Raw genomic sequence first — 16127 nt, 5'->3', positions numbered from 1 at the left:
TATATGACCCCTTTAGTTGAACAATCATACCTATCCTTAAATATGATATTAGAATCAACAATAGCTAGATTGTCACACACTAAGATGTACTTACAGAAAACACAATGGCCTTATTTTCACTTAGCCCCATTTATAGTATTCCTGTTATGGTCAATAGGATGTTCTATGATGAATTTAAGACTAATACTGTTTTTTATAAATGGTACAAAAATATTATAGCATGACACAGGTGTATAAGGAGAAAATGTTAAAACTATTAAATAATGATACTTTTTGCTCCGTTTCAATCAATGCATTAAATGAAGCTTACCAAAGGATCCAAATTCAATTGAAAGATTTGTTCATTGAAGGGAGGATCTCTATAGAATAGTTTAATTATCTGAATATTAGTCATCTAGTTATCCGAAGTATCTTTGGCATACCAAAGATTCATAAGGCTATTAATGACCCTCCTTGTGCCTGAAAGTGGATGCACAAGATTCGATCCTCAGTGCTTGTAAAAAATGTCTTGATTGTCAACTAAAACATCTTAATGAAAAAGAAAAGCAGAAATGTAAATATTTGTGGAACTTTTTGAGCAAAATTAATCACTTGCAATGTGTTTTTGAAGATCTGTTGGTCACTATTGATGTTAAGCACCTGTATACAGTCATCCCGTATACATTGGGGGTGCAATGGTTTTACAAGAAAGTAATGTGGATCAAGAAAAAATAAATTTATATGAAGAACTCTTAGAAATAGTATTAAAAATAATTTTATTGCTTTTAAGGGTAGATATGTTTTGCAGACTAAAGGAGTAGCCATGGGCTCTTGTTGTGGCTCCTTGTTTGCTAACATTGTGATGATATGTTAGAAAAATAATTTTGTTTTTAAAAGCATATTTTTTGATTCCATTAGGCTTTATATATGGTATTTAGACGATATATTTTAGTATGGAAGGACGGTGAAGAAAAGTTAAATAATTTCTTGGAATATGTAAATAATAGCACAGATTTCTTAAAGTTTACATCTCAAAGTCATTTATTTAAAATGTCATATTTGGATGTACATCTTGAGAAGGATATGACTTATGACATATATGTTGTTAATATTTATAGGAAGCCCACTTACTCCAATACGTTTTTGCATTATAGTAGAGCACACCCTCTAGTACAGAAAAAAAGATTGTTATAAAAGGGCAGTTTGTATGGGCTGCCAGGATGATAACTAGAGAAAGGACTTCCTTGTTGAATACAAAAACCTTAATTCTATGTTTTTGAGGAGTGGGTACCCTAGTAAATTTATCTATGGTTTAAAGGAAGAAGTTATATGGAAAAGACAGACTGTTTTTTATAAACCGATTCTTGATCAACAAGGGTATGTACATCTATTATTCCATCTAGGAGTAAGAATTATGTGAAGTTTGGTTATTCCTTTGTGACTACATTTAATATGGAAAGTGATATTATTAGGGTATGCTTAATAATTGGGCACTGATTAGAAATGATTTGGAGTTAAGGGATTGGATGGATGTCCATCCTTGTATCATTTATAAAAAGGGTATCATTCTTTAATCCGCCATACAACCACCTATAGACCATAACAGGAATACTATAAGTGCGGCTATGTGAAAATGCAGCCATTGTGGTTTCTGTAAGTACAATTTAGTGTGTGACAATCTAACTATTGTTGATTTTAATATTATATTTAAGTATAGGTATGATTTTTTGACTAAAGGGGTCGCATATGCTGCAATTTACCAGCAATGCAGTAGTCATGTTTAAAAGTTTTATTTTGTTTCATATTATTGTGAATTAATATTTATTACAGGTGGTTTTAATGTCTGCTTTAGATTTTGGAGGGGCTTGGCACTGATCATACATTGGATTGGTTCATTATTGGAGGACAACTCTCTAAATGGATTTTGATAGATGTTTGAAATTACATTTTTTAAATAAGATATTTAAATGGTTTATTGTTTTAGGTAATTTTATCTGAAGAAGTCTTGTAATATACAAGACAAAAGCTCTCATGTACCTTGATTTTATAGTTTTTTTTGTATAAAGTGTGCTATTAAAGTTATCTTGCTTCTACACTACACTTGATGTACATGATTTTTTCCTGCAGATTTGGATATTTTCTTAGTTTGTGTTCCTCTTACATCTTTTTATAAATATGTGCATAAAATATATCATACCTCGCTATACAAATGTAGTTCTGCAAAGAGATATATTTATAAAATATTTCATATATCTCTTGACCCATATACTCTGATGTATACACAAATATATAAAAACATCCCAGACAATTTTGTACCTATGTACACTGATAAATATTCAAGTATTAAAGGCTTAGGTATATAGCAGATATATGTCGTGAAGCTTTTAGTTGACAGTTTATGCAGTCAAGTAACACCATGTGGGCATGACAGGAGTGCTGGCTCAGTCCTCACTGCTTTCTATAAATGTAGTTCTGAATGAATGTAGGTATTAATCATGAGTATTCAGAGAATAAATAGGCTACTATGAGTCTGAATGCAGTATATCATACCTCTGAACCTGGAAACATCAAAAATCTGGACAAAAGCCCATGAAAATAGGTACAAATCTGTATGCTGATTAACATAACATTTGCATACATAATTATGTAACCCCACCCACTCCAATGGAATTGTGGGATGCCAACATTCAAATGTAAATTGAACGCACAAAATATTAAACACAAAATATGACAAAAATACACTCATAAAATTAAAATAAATACAATGTGTATAAAAAACAAATGAATTCTAATAACTACTAAACTGGTATAAAATAAAACTAAAATAAATACAAATCATTTTTTTATTAAGAATTAAGAAGGACATATGCTGAAGACCTTGAATTTTCCTTTTGAGGAATCATTGTGGTCTCTCCAACTGCTGCAGGTGCTTGGAAAAGTACATACCAAAAGGGGCATTGGTATCTCTAAAGAGGTTTCTCAATGGCTCAATAACTACTTGGAAAATAGAACATTCCATATATCTGGCACAACTAGTACTACTCTAACTGGTAGTGCACATCAGTGCTTTCCCTGTATTTAACTACATAATGCTATAATACTGTTATGATTAGAGCTAACAAGCATACTGTCCTACTTAATACTGAACTACAGCATGACCTCAACTACATGGAATTGATTCTAAAACAATAAGCTTACAGATAATACCAATAAAACTACCAATACGCTTTCTGCTACACAGAAAACAACTGATTACAAAGCTTTTACATTACTGACTACTACCTAAACTCTCCTCTACCAGTAGTTACCTTACAAGCAGAAACACCTCAGCATCACAATAAACCACACACATACAGAGGTGTTTGAGCAGATTAAAGCAGTCTACAAAGTTTCAAGCTTAACTATCAACACTAGACCTGCCATTGCCATTAATGTTCTACTCTCAAGACTAGAATATGGTCTCCCCACTACGACACAGCTCTCAACACAAACAGCAACACACATTAAAGACAAGCACCATAACTGAAACAAACAACACAAAAATAATTTCAGAAACTATTATATATGCCATGGTGCTACAGTGGTAGCATTGTTGCCTCACAGCGAGAGGTTCTCCTGTTCGATTCTCGGCTGGAGTGCCTTCTGTGTGGAGTCTGCATGTCCTCCCCGGGGTGGAGTTGCATTCGAAAGACATGCGTGAATGGGCATGTCTTCGCTGAAGGTTGGGCGTCGGGCTGGCAACTTGGCACCATAAAAATCTACTGCCAATCATTAGCGGGCAGGAGTTCTGCTGTGGCGACCCCTAACCGGGTAAAGCCAAGAAGACAAACATTATAAAAAGTATATCCCAGCAAGTGAGAATTGGGCAACACTATTATTTAGTACATGTAAAATGAAATAAAGATCTAGTTGCTTACAGGTGGGTATACACAGTGCAGAGTTCTTCCTGTTACTTAACAAATGCCCATACTTGAGCAGGCCCACCCTGAGATGATTTTTCATAAACTGAGATAAGCAGGACTTACTTCAGCAGGTAAGACAGAGCAAGACATTTTGTATTAAGTATTACAATACAGATAAAATATTCAGTGCAGTGAAAGATGTCTAAATAAAATAATGTGTTTTTGTTTGTCTTTGGCAATTAAGAACACACAAAGGTATGCTGAGTCAGACATAAAGTTTGAGGTACTTCTTGTTTGCTTCCCTGCATTACAATGGTATCCTATGTGAAATCAAAGATGTCTAACTGACCTTACAAAAGATTTCCACCATTCCTTTAACAAGTTCTCAGACACCAATACACACATATACATAGTGGGGCAACAGTATGAGTTTTGAGTGCAAGATATACATTTTTGGCTACACCCCTGGGATAGACTGGAAACGTTCATGCAGAATTACTCAGTTCACTACACCTTTCCTAACAATCGCCTCAGTATGGCCAAAAGAGAAGGTGAAAAAGACTGACAGAGTGGACAGCATAATGACTTAAAGTGTAACTAACCTATGTCCAAACAGGCAGTTAGCTCTCGTGTACATGTTACCGCAAACTTTATTCAGTCACTTATCAGCACAAAAACTACGCATATTAAGTACGCCATGCATTTATTAAATTCTCATTATGTAATTTTTATTTGGAATGGATCATAAATACATCAATAATCATACATTATTTATTATTTTCCTAAATATATTGCACTGACTTGAGAAGCAAAACTCCAGAATGTTAAAAAGCCACAGTCAACGTCAAGTATATACTTGAAGATGCCATCTCGACAATCTTTAACAGGCAATCACTTTGGGGAAATAAGTACATCAAGAAGAAAATGTTTTACTTCTCCAGTTCTGCATCATTGTCCATTACAAAGTACAAATCCAGTTAAGTACAACACTGTCACTAAGGCATTAAACAGTATGCGTGCTAACGCCATCTGCACGCAAACAACTTCCGAAAAATTCAACAGTAAAAGAGAGGCATGGCTGTCAAATATTTAGAACCAAATTAAATCAACATTTGAATCTAAAACTAGCACTAATTATGGGAAATTTTAAAAGTGTAACACACAAACAAAAAAAAAAAAAAAGAGAGAGAGAAAGAAAAAATAAAGCTCAAAAGTAGCAGCTCAAGAAATCACACCTCCACCCTTTGTGCTCAGAGTATACTTCAGGCCTGAATCCAACTCCGTTTTAAAAACAACAAGCACACATGCATGTAACATACTGTTTTTTTTTTTGTACATACCACAAACTGGATTTCAAGACTCATGCCACCGGAGAAAGTAAATTGTCTCTTTTCTCATGGGAATGCACAGTGCAGACACAGGTGGATGCAGGGCAGACTGCAGTGCAGACTCAGAGCAGTCAGAACAGAATAAGTTGGCAACTTGGCATAAGTTTAATTTAAGTTTTATTTGTTTGTAATAAAATAGCCTGTTTAAAGTAGTACCATGTTTTGTAATTTGAGAGAATAAAAGTACCTTCCATTGCCTAAGTTCAGCTAACAAATATGTAGAAAACCAGTAAACAAAGTGTGCTGCACTTCCACGGCTTAACAACAACTTCCACAGCTTAACAGCAACTTTTAAAATCAATTTATTAAGTGTATATAAAATATGATAAAAGTCCCTCTATATTCCAAACAATAAGCACTTTCGAATCTTCTTCAGATCGTAAATGTATAAGGACAACAAGCTGCTTTATATGTGAGGCAATTTCCGTTTCCTTAATATACGTAGTTTAATTCATTGTTGCTTATCCAATGGATAGAATAGGTGTGAATCCATTCTTGAAAAAGGTAACAGTATAGCATTACTATTAATAAGTGTGTCTATTCCATTCATAGCTAGTCATGCCAAACATATGATCTTATGACTGACACACCTTCGTGTCAGCCAGTAGTAGATCTTCTAGCTTTTAACACAGGTTTTAACGGAATAACATTATTCAGGCCTGGTATTTGATCAGCCCATAAGTTGATAATCCACTTAGTTTCTCTTATCTTAGTTTTGTTTGTAACATCTTTCCTTAAATTCACAAACACTTGTTCAAAAACTTTAAAAGTAAGGGAATGATTAGAGAAAGTATTCACATGCACAGCTAATGCATTATGTGGATCTTTGTTGCGTACATCCCGTAAATGTCCAAGGACACGATTTTTGAAAGGTTGATTGGTCTTTTCTACATAGTATGCGGGACATAATTTACAGCTTGCTAGGTACACAACATTCAACGTATTGCATGTGGCCTTTACATTAAATGAATAACATCTTTTGGTTTTGGGATGTTCAAAACAATTTCCATTATCTATATGTGGACAAGCTGAACAATTACCACATCTAAAAGTGCCTTTTCGCCCCAAAATCAATGGTTTATCAAGGCCATCTTTAGTACAAAGAAGTCTTTTCAGATTATTTTTGTTTTTAGATCCAAAAATCGGTCTCTCACCCACAATTTCCTTCAATCGGGGATCTTGGGTTAAAATCAGCCAAAATTGTTTTATCACATTCTGAATTGCTATATTATCTGTACTATAAGTTAGCATAACTTTCATATTGCTTTGCTTAACTTTTTCCACCTTATTTCTGTTTATTCTCTTGTATCCAATAACATGTTCTTCACTATAGCCTCTAGCCTTAAGGTTTTCCTGTAGGAAATTTATTTCTTTGTGTCTCACAGAATCTTGACTGCATCTCTTTTCTATTCTCAATGCCTCATTCTGCATGATGTTTCTGGTGATGTGCCTAGGGTGCATACTGCTTTTTAACAGATAATGATTCCTCCATGTACTTTTACGATGTAGAGCAGTATGTATATCATTCCCTTCACTTAATATAATGTTGACGTCCAGAAAATTAATAGTCTCCCTTGACCATTGGGCTGTAGTAGTCATATTCATGTAAAATGTAAAACAAGCAAGACTATTGCTGTAAAAATAGTATCACAGTTCCAACAGAGCCCAATCAGGAACCGAATATAGGAATACTCTTTTATTTAAAACTTAGTTAAAATCAGTTAAGCGCTTTCATCCACATCTAGTAGACTTCATCAGAACACAGAATGAAGTTAACAATAGGTTTAAATATATACTTACAACCAATCCAAAAACAGAATCAATTAAATCAAAGAACTCATTAAAGTACACATACTAAGTAAAACTTATTGTTCCGTTTTAAAATGTTATAAGTTATAATTCAATTTAAAATACAACAAAAGACATAACAGTTGAATGGGAGATAATACATACTTATGTTGATAGAAGATATTTAAGTTAATAAAAAATAAAAAGTGATAATGACATTAGTCTAATTTATTATATTCTCGCTTCAAGTATAGGCTTTATTGTGATGCTGTCGTTTATGCCCGGATGTATTGTAGCATTTAACAAAATTTGCCATTTTATCTCTGTCTCCCCTAGTAGGGTCCTAATATTCCCTCCCCTGGGGTTAACCTTAACCTGTTCTAAAATGGCAAATTTGAATGTATCACAATTAGGGCTTGCTGAATGATGACAAAAAAGTGCATTGTTTGTGTCATTCTTCCTGATACTGTAATAATGATCATAAATTCGATTTCTGAGAAACCTGTCAGTTTTCCCAACATAATAACATGGACAATTGTCACATTTTGCCAAATAAATAACATGTTTTGTTCTACAATTACCCTTTTTGAATCAAACTAGTGTACTGTTAGCATCACCCAATGCTAATGTGTTCACTTCCATTATGGCAAAACATTGATTACACTGTGCACACTTTTTCGTGCCCTCCTGCGTTCTTGAAGTATTGTTACTAGCCTTTCCAGCTTCAAATAAACCTTTTAGGTTGATGCTAGTCTTGTACACAAACTGTGGTTGGTCCCCTAATTTTTCTTGAACACCTTTGTCACATCCCAGGATGTTCCAATTACTCCCTATAATTCTCTGTGCATCACCTATATGGGGACCATATTTTAAAATACAAGCTCTGCTATAATTATTGTTGCTGGAACCATCTTTTACTGTGATACATGCCCGTACTTCTTTGTACAGGCATAATGCCAACTCCTAAAAGGGGTTTGTACTTGTTGCCCTACTCCTGCTGTACATACTTACAAGTGTCCACTATTAATTTATTGGGGTAACCTCAGTTTCTAAACATATCCCCTATTATTTCCATCTCTTTAACCATCTCCGAGTAGTTGTAGGTCATACAGGCAACTTGAATACACTGGCCTTTAAGTATACTCCATTTCTGACTCATAGGGTGACTTCTAGAAAATTCAAGATATGAATTACTAAAAGTCTCCTTTCTGTAAATCCTAGAGTTGAAACCATCAGGTGTAGTACTTATGTAAGTGTCCAAATATGAGATGCCAGTTCTACTGACACTATATGTAAATTTGAAATAATCACTAACTGCATTAATGTCATGCATAAAAATTTCAATATTCTCCATAGTGTCATTCCATAATATAAAAATGTCATCCAATGTGAAGTTGTTGTTAAGCCGTGGAAGTGCAGCATGCTTCATTTACATGTTTTGTAATTTAGTTCTTGGCGAAAGCCAGGTTCTCTGAATATGTCTATGCCTAGTGGATTTTTAGTTGGTTTTAATTGTGAAGAGATGCTCCGTTCGCTGCTGTGCTGGTCTGCTGTTGCTATACAGATCACAGGTGATCCATGGTGACGTCACATCAGCAATAAATTTAAAGTTGCACTCTCGTCCCCTCCAAAAAAAAAAATTGGGAAATAAAGGGGTCATGTGTGAATTTGTGGCACCCCATTATTTTGCCCTCAAAACTGGTAAATACTGAGGAATTTGGTATGGTTGAGAGGTATGCACTGTATGTCTCTTCTGGCTTGAAATGCATGTGACATAAAATATCATTTTAGTCTTATGTTTGACGTGTGGGAATACAGTTCGTGAAACCTTAAAACTAGTGAAAGGACGATTATTGAAAGAAGCCCATTCTGTTTGGCATCACTGGAAATTACTTGTTTCTTTCTAGTGAAATGCAGCAGTTTGAATGAAGAAATTAGTTAGACGTGTATGTATATGTATTTGTGTGGGATGAGGATTAGTAGGTGCACACATACATGCATGTGTACCTGTATGCAGTGCCATTTCTAGACAATTACATACAAACTGATGCAATGTCATCTGTGAGAAATGGTACATGACATTTACCCTGTAACAGAAAAGCTATTTTTTAAAAAGAACAAGTTGAACAGAGTGAAGAAAGTACAGCTGTGTAAGTAAACTTACTATTACAGTAGATGTTCAAATTATCAGTTTTAGTAATTCATGGGTTATACCCTGCATAGGATATAACAACTGGCCAGCTTCCAAAGCTTCAGGGCACCTTCCATGCATACAAACTGTTACTCACCTTGGGATGTGTAGACTAAAAGGTATATTTGGGTGCAAAACCCTTTAGAACTTACATACCAACTGAGAGACAGATGCTGAGCCCTAAGAGAACATTGCTAGGAGCAGCAAAACAATAAATGTCCACACTCTGGCATAAAAAACACACCAAAAAAACAAGGCGTATCTAGAGAGGGAGTGGCTTCTACAGTAGTGATCATTTGAACATCTTCTGTTATAGGAAGTTTACTTAACTGTACTGTGTTCTTCATATTGCTCATACCGCAGTAGCCTAAGCTATATGATAGATTACCATAACTTCTAACAACAGGGAGGTGGAAGGAGAAGGGTCTAGGAGTCCCTGGAGAATGCTAAGCTATATGATAGAATACCATAGTTTCTAACAACAGGGAGGTGGAAGGAGAGGGGTCTAGGAGTCCCTGGAGAATGCTAAGCTATATGATAGATTACCATAACTTCTAACAACAGGGAGGTGGAAGGGGAAGGGTCTAGGAGTCCCTGGAGAATGCTAAGCTATATGATAGATTACCATAGCTTCTAACAACAGGGAGGTGGAAGGGGAAGGGTCTAGGAGTCCCTGGAGAATGCTAAGCTATATGATAGATTACCATAGCTTCTAACAACAGGGAGGTGGAAGGAGAAGGGTCTAGGAGTCCCTGGAGAATGCTAAGCTATATGATAGATTACCATAGCTTCTAACAACAGGGAGGTGGAAGGAGAAGGGTCTAGGAGTCCCTGGAGAATGCTAAGCTATATGATAGATTACCATAGCTTATAACAACAGGGAGGTGGAAGGGAAAGGGTCTATGAGTCCCTGGAGAATGCTAAGCTATATGATAGATTACCATAGCTTCTAACAACAGGGAGGTGGAAGGGGAAGGGTCTAGGAGTCCCTGGAGAATGCTAAGCTATATGATAGATTACCATAGCTTCTAACAGCAGGGAGGTGGAAGGAGAGGGGTCTAGGAGTCCCTGGAGAATGCTAAGCTATATGATAGATTACCATAGCTTCTAACAACAGGGAGGTGGAAGGAGAGGGGTCTAGGAGTCCATGGAGAATGCTAAGCTATATGATAGATTACCATAGCTTCTAACAACAGGGAGGTGGAAGGAGAGGGGTCTAGGAGTCACTGGAGAATGGTCTTAGCAAAGCCTGACCTAGACCTGAAGAAGTAATTTAGCTTGTAGTGCTTTATAAAAGTATGTTCAGATGACCAAGTTACTGCTTCTATAATACTTCTAGAGTCCAAACCTTTCCAAAAACCCATATTTAAAGCCAAAACCCTGGTAGAATGAGCTTTGACCCTTTCCTGGAACAGATTTGTTGTGGTGGGAATGACAAAAGGTAATAGCCTGAGACAACCATGTAGAAATAGTTTTGACACAGATTGTCCCTTCTTCTTACCTTCCAAGGAAAGAACAACTGAATGGAAGTTCTGAAAGATTTAGTACTGTCAAGATAGCACCTGAGTTACCTGTGGACATCCAAGGTATGAAACATCCTTTCTCCTTCATTTTGGGGGTCAGTAAAGAGCACGGGGAGACTGATAGTTGGGCTTAAAGTAAACTTGGAAACAACTTTAGTTATATAAAGAAAGATCAGTTCTCAAGGAAACTCTGCTTCTTTGGAAAATGAAATAAGATTGATCCACTATAAGATATTGCAACTCAGATATTCTTCTGGCAGTGGTCAAAGCAACTAGTAAAACAGTTTTCCATGTTAAGAACCTCATGTCAGTCAGATGAGCTGGCTCAAATGGAGCAAGTATTAGCTTTGCTAATACAAAATTAAGATCCCAAAGAGGAGTCAGTCACCAGTTTTCTTGGAGGGCTCTTATGCAATACCACTTTCAAAAAAAATGTTAACGTGGGAATGCCTTGGAAGATGGAGATCCGTGGGCAGACATTCTGAAATGGCCATCAAATGAACCTTGACAGAGGACTAAGGAAGGCCATTGGAAAGTAACTCACATAGATATTGCAAAACCATGGAAACACTATCCCTGACGGGGTGCTGGTTATTTTGTTGGCACCAACTAGAAATCATTTCCAGTTTGCTAATATATGATTTTCTAGTAGCAGATTTTCTTGCTTCCATTAGTACCTGCTGCATGTCCAAAGTAAACTGGTGCCTGAAAGGTATTAAGACCCTATCATCTAGGCAGTCAGTTGAAGTTGTTTTGGGTCAGGATGTATCAAATGCCCCTGTTCTTGCATGAACTGAGCTAGTCTGTGAGGAAGCATGTAAAAATTTCCCCTCGGCAATTCCAAAAAAAAAAAAAAAAAATAGAAAACCACTGTTGCCTGTGCTAGAAGGGAGCCACCACAATGATCTTGATGGATTCCTTCTGAATGACCAGAATTACGCAGGATATCAGTGAAAATGCTGGAAAAGCATGCAGGAACATTCTGTCCAAAGAAAAGTAAAGTAAATGTATCTATTTTCCAGGCCTTCTTTCTTGGAGTCCTGGAGCAGAATTTTGCCAGCTGATTTTTCAGAGAAGATGCAAATGTGTCTACCTGAGGAACTCCACACAGATGGTTCAAATCTTGGAAGACTCCCTAGAACTAGTTTCCATTCAAGAGGGTCTGTCTTTGTCCTGCTCAGCTTGTCTGTCACACAGCTTTGCTCTGACAGAATGTTGGAAGCCTGTGGAGTGATATTGTACTGTAAAACTATATCCCATGCTAAAATGGCAAGTCTAAATAGGGAAAAAACCTGGTCCCCTCTTGCTTGTTTATGTACCACATCACTATGATATTGTATGTTAACTGGTAGTGGTCTTAGGGACCAAAAGTTTTCTTTTCTCACAAATCCCAGCACTGAAATCTGAAAATATAATGGGTGTTGGTGCTGGGACCAAACAGACTTCAGGTTCCATTGTATCTTTCACATGTTGATTCCTACCAGTGGTATCATGAGAAACCTGGATGCCATGAGACCCTGAATCCTGAAATATTCCCTTACTGTGACCAAAGTGGAAAACCCCTGGAAAAGATCTGTTTTTTTCTGTGGAAAGCATACACCCCAGAAACACAGTCCTTTGTGAAGGAGTCAAAAAGGACTTGCAAATGTTCTCTTCGAATCCCAGCCTGCATAGCAGATCTCTTACCCAAATGAGAGATTCCTCACACTTAGAAAAAGATTTTAGAAAGATAAGCAAGTCATCTAACTGTGGATACCCTGTAGCCTGCAATGGGCTATAACAGAAGCCTGGCACTTTGTGAACACTCTTGGAGTAGTGGATAACCCAAAGGGTAGGGCAGGGCACTGCTAATGTGATACAGACACACTAAATCTTAAGAAACATCTGAAGTCTGGATAGGAATGTAATGATAGCAATCTTTTTTTTTTTTTTTCAAAAATTTGTTTATTGCAGTTTTTTAGGTTACAACATATAAGCCATTATACAATAAGATACACACACAACGTACAACAAAACATAACATTCTATATACAATATATACAAAGAAGTAACTTCAAAAATCCAGTTTTTGTACTAAACACATATTCTGCAGTGATAAGAAGAATAAAACAGTACTATTAGTTGTTTATTACATATACTAGGGAAAGTCAAACTAAAACCTCTTTATATAAAGTATGTGTTTTTTTAATCACCTTATCTACACACATATTTATAAAATGACAATGTTAAAAAGGTTCTAAGTATATCCTTATTGATTGTCTTAAATATATTGCATATTTCACTTTTAGATTTAATATTTTCACCTCTTGAGAATGAAATCTAATAAGTATTCCCAATACTCTTGGTAATATTTACATTTCTTAGTAACATATAGTAGCTTGTGGGAGGCAATGTATTTGATTGCTACATTTCTAAAATCTTCCCATTTGAGTGGGGATGCAATAGTCCAATTCTTTGTAATATAGAATTTGACTAGAGGACATATGGTGGTGAGGACATGCTGTAAGACTCTGGGAAGATTATTCATATTTATGTGCAGTATAACTGTTTCCCAGGATAAAGTACTTTTTTGGTAGCCCATTTTCTCTAGTCTTGCCCTTAGTGAACACCATAAGTTATGAACTTTATTACATTCCCACATTACATGTAGAATGTCTGCTGGTTGTTTCTTGCAGAGAGGACATTCAGGTGAGTATTTGTTATTAAATTTACTAATTTTTTTAGGTTAAAGTATGCATTATTGTTAATCATAAGTTGGGTGTAGAATAACTTTTTGAACGGGCTGAATTTGAGCGTGCTTTCAATGGCATCTTTTTTATTTTGTTCAGTAATTTGTGGGTTTTTCTTCTGCCAGAATGAGGAGAATAAAGTACAATTCTGATGTTTTATATCATTTATAAGTTTATAGACTCTAGAGATTGTTTTCCCCTTGGTAGTTAGATTTTTTAGAATTAACTGGGACAAACTAGTATCTTGTTTATCAAAATTTTCAGTATGAAATGTAGTGTTTACAAGGTATTTACAAGGTATTTGAGTGAGTTCATAATAATTATGTATTTCTTTGGGAGATTTAATTGCTCTCGTAATTGTGTAATATCACATTCCTTCCATTTATAAATTTCCCATACTGTAATATCTCTTATTAAGGGATACTCTTGCAAGTTTATCAATTTATTATTTAGTAGAAAATTAGGATTAAGGTGTATAGGTTGCAGTAGAAGGAGGGCATTTAATAACTGTACAGATGAAAAGAGCGTTTGAGTAGTTAAAACCATTTGTTTAATAAGCGGATGTAAATTCTTAACATAAACAGAGTTTTGGTTTAAGTTTAAGAATAGGAGAGCCCTAGAATTGTACCCAAGTGTCTTAATTTGTTCATACCAAATTCTAGACCATAAGTGGGACCATACGTTTGTGTTTGATTCATAATTTAAGATTTGACATAGTCTATATACCTGAATAATACTGTAGTATAATTTAAAATCAGGTAACCCAAACCCACCTTTAGATTTAGGAAGTATAAGCTTTTCATATTTGATTCTAGTAGATTTAGGATACCAAATAAATCTGGATATACTTCTTTCCATGTATATAAAATATTTTTGAGGTATAATTGTGAAGGTAGCATTCATTTGGAAAATAATTCTTGGTAGCATATTCATCTTAATGACACTGCTTTTTGATAACAAAGACATATTGATGTTTTTCCATCTGTTCATATAATTTTCAATAGTATTCCAGGTATGGGTTAAGTTATTTTTAATAATTTTGCTAAAATTGGGAGTATATACTATCCCCAAGTATTTTAGTTGATAAGTTATCTTTATTTTGCTCTCCGGGAAGTAAAAGTGTATATGTCCTATGGGATTTAGTGGGAAATATTGGGATTTGTCTGGATTTAGTTTGTAATTTGAAATCTCTGAGAATTTTTCAATGGCTGTCAGTATTTAGGAATATCTGTTGTGGGGAGTTGTAAGTATATATTTAAGTCGTCAGCAAATGTCGAATATATAATGTTAGTATTTAATACTTTTAGAATGTGTAGAAAAGATTTCTGTGATATATAAAGATGTAGGGGTTCTAGGTATAAATTAAAGAGGTAAGGAGAAAGTGGACACCCTTGTTTCGTGCCATTTGAAATGGGGATAGGTTTTGTTTTATTATTGTTAATCTGAATGGAAGTTGAGGCCATCTCATATAAAACCTTAACTTTATTAATAAATTCTTTAGGAAAACCAAATAAAGGCATAATATTAAATAAAAAGTTTAAATTTATTCTGTTGAAAACTTTACTAGCATCTTTGGCAATAACGTATTTGGGATGTTTATCTGTTTTTAGTAATCTGATAGCTGTGTCTAGTAACAGAGTGTTATCACTTGTTCGCCTATGTATCATAAAACCTATAATAGAGGGAAGTATATTCTTCAACCTGTTGGCTAAAATTTGAGCAAAGAATTTAAAGTCAGTATTTATGAGGGCTATTGGTCTATAATTAGTGTGATCCGTCGGGGCAGAATTCGGTTTAAGTAGAAGGATGGTCTTAGAATTATTTATATATAAGTATGTTATCTCATGTTGTATTATATAGTTATATACTTTACGTAGGATTTTAGCGACTGGTGCTGAGAATATTTTATAAAATTCAGAGGCAAATCCATCAGGTCCTGGAGATTTACTTGGCTTGAGATTTTTTATTGCTTCTTTTATCTCTGTTAGGTGTAATGGTGACCCTAAAAGTTTTTGTTGTTCTTGTGTAACTTGTGGAAATTTTAAATTTTGAATGAACTCATTAAATTTGTCATTTGAGGGTGGTAAGTGCATGTTGTACAGCCTTTTATATATGTTCTCAAATACATTTAATATGTCTTGGTTTTCCTGAAATTTATGTCCTTCATAATGTCATTCTTTAATTTTTGGTGGGCCACTCTTAATATTTATTAGCCTGGCTAGAAGTCTTGAGGGTGTTTGAGCCCATTCTGAGTATTGATATAAAGACCTGCTTTCTAAAAAAGTTATATTTTCTAAGTAATGCTCATGTAGTTGTTTTTGTCATTCCATAAATTTTTCCTCTAATTCTTTTGAATATTTTTGTTGTAATTGTAGTTCTGCTGACACAATTTGCGATTCTAATGTGGTTTTGGTATTATTATATTTTTTCTTAAACCAGGCAGATTTTTGAATTATGACACCTCTAATAGCTGCTTTTGCAGCTTCCCATTGCTTATCATAAGGTATTGGAGTAATTATGATTTCTTCATCTAACTGAGTGCGTATACTGTTTATCTCTTTAGCTACTTCTTGTTTCTGAATAATTTTTGGGTTTAAAGTCCACTTATTAAAATAAGATATGTTTTG

The sequence above is a fragment of the Protopterus annectens genome, chromosome 8.part0, assembly GCF_019279795.1.
Source record: "Protopterus annectens isolate FY-2018-M chromosome 8.part0, PAN1.0, whole genome shotgun sequence".
NCBI lineage: Eukaryota > Metazoa > Chordata > Ceratodontiformes > Protopteridae > Protopterus > Protopterus annectens.
The sequence above is the reverse complement of the archived record's forward strand: the minus strand, read 5'-3'. Positions refer to the sequence as shown.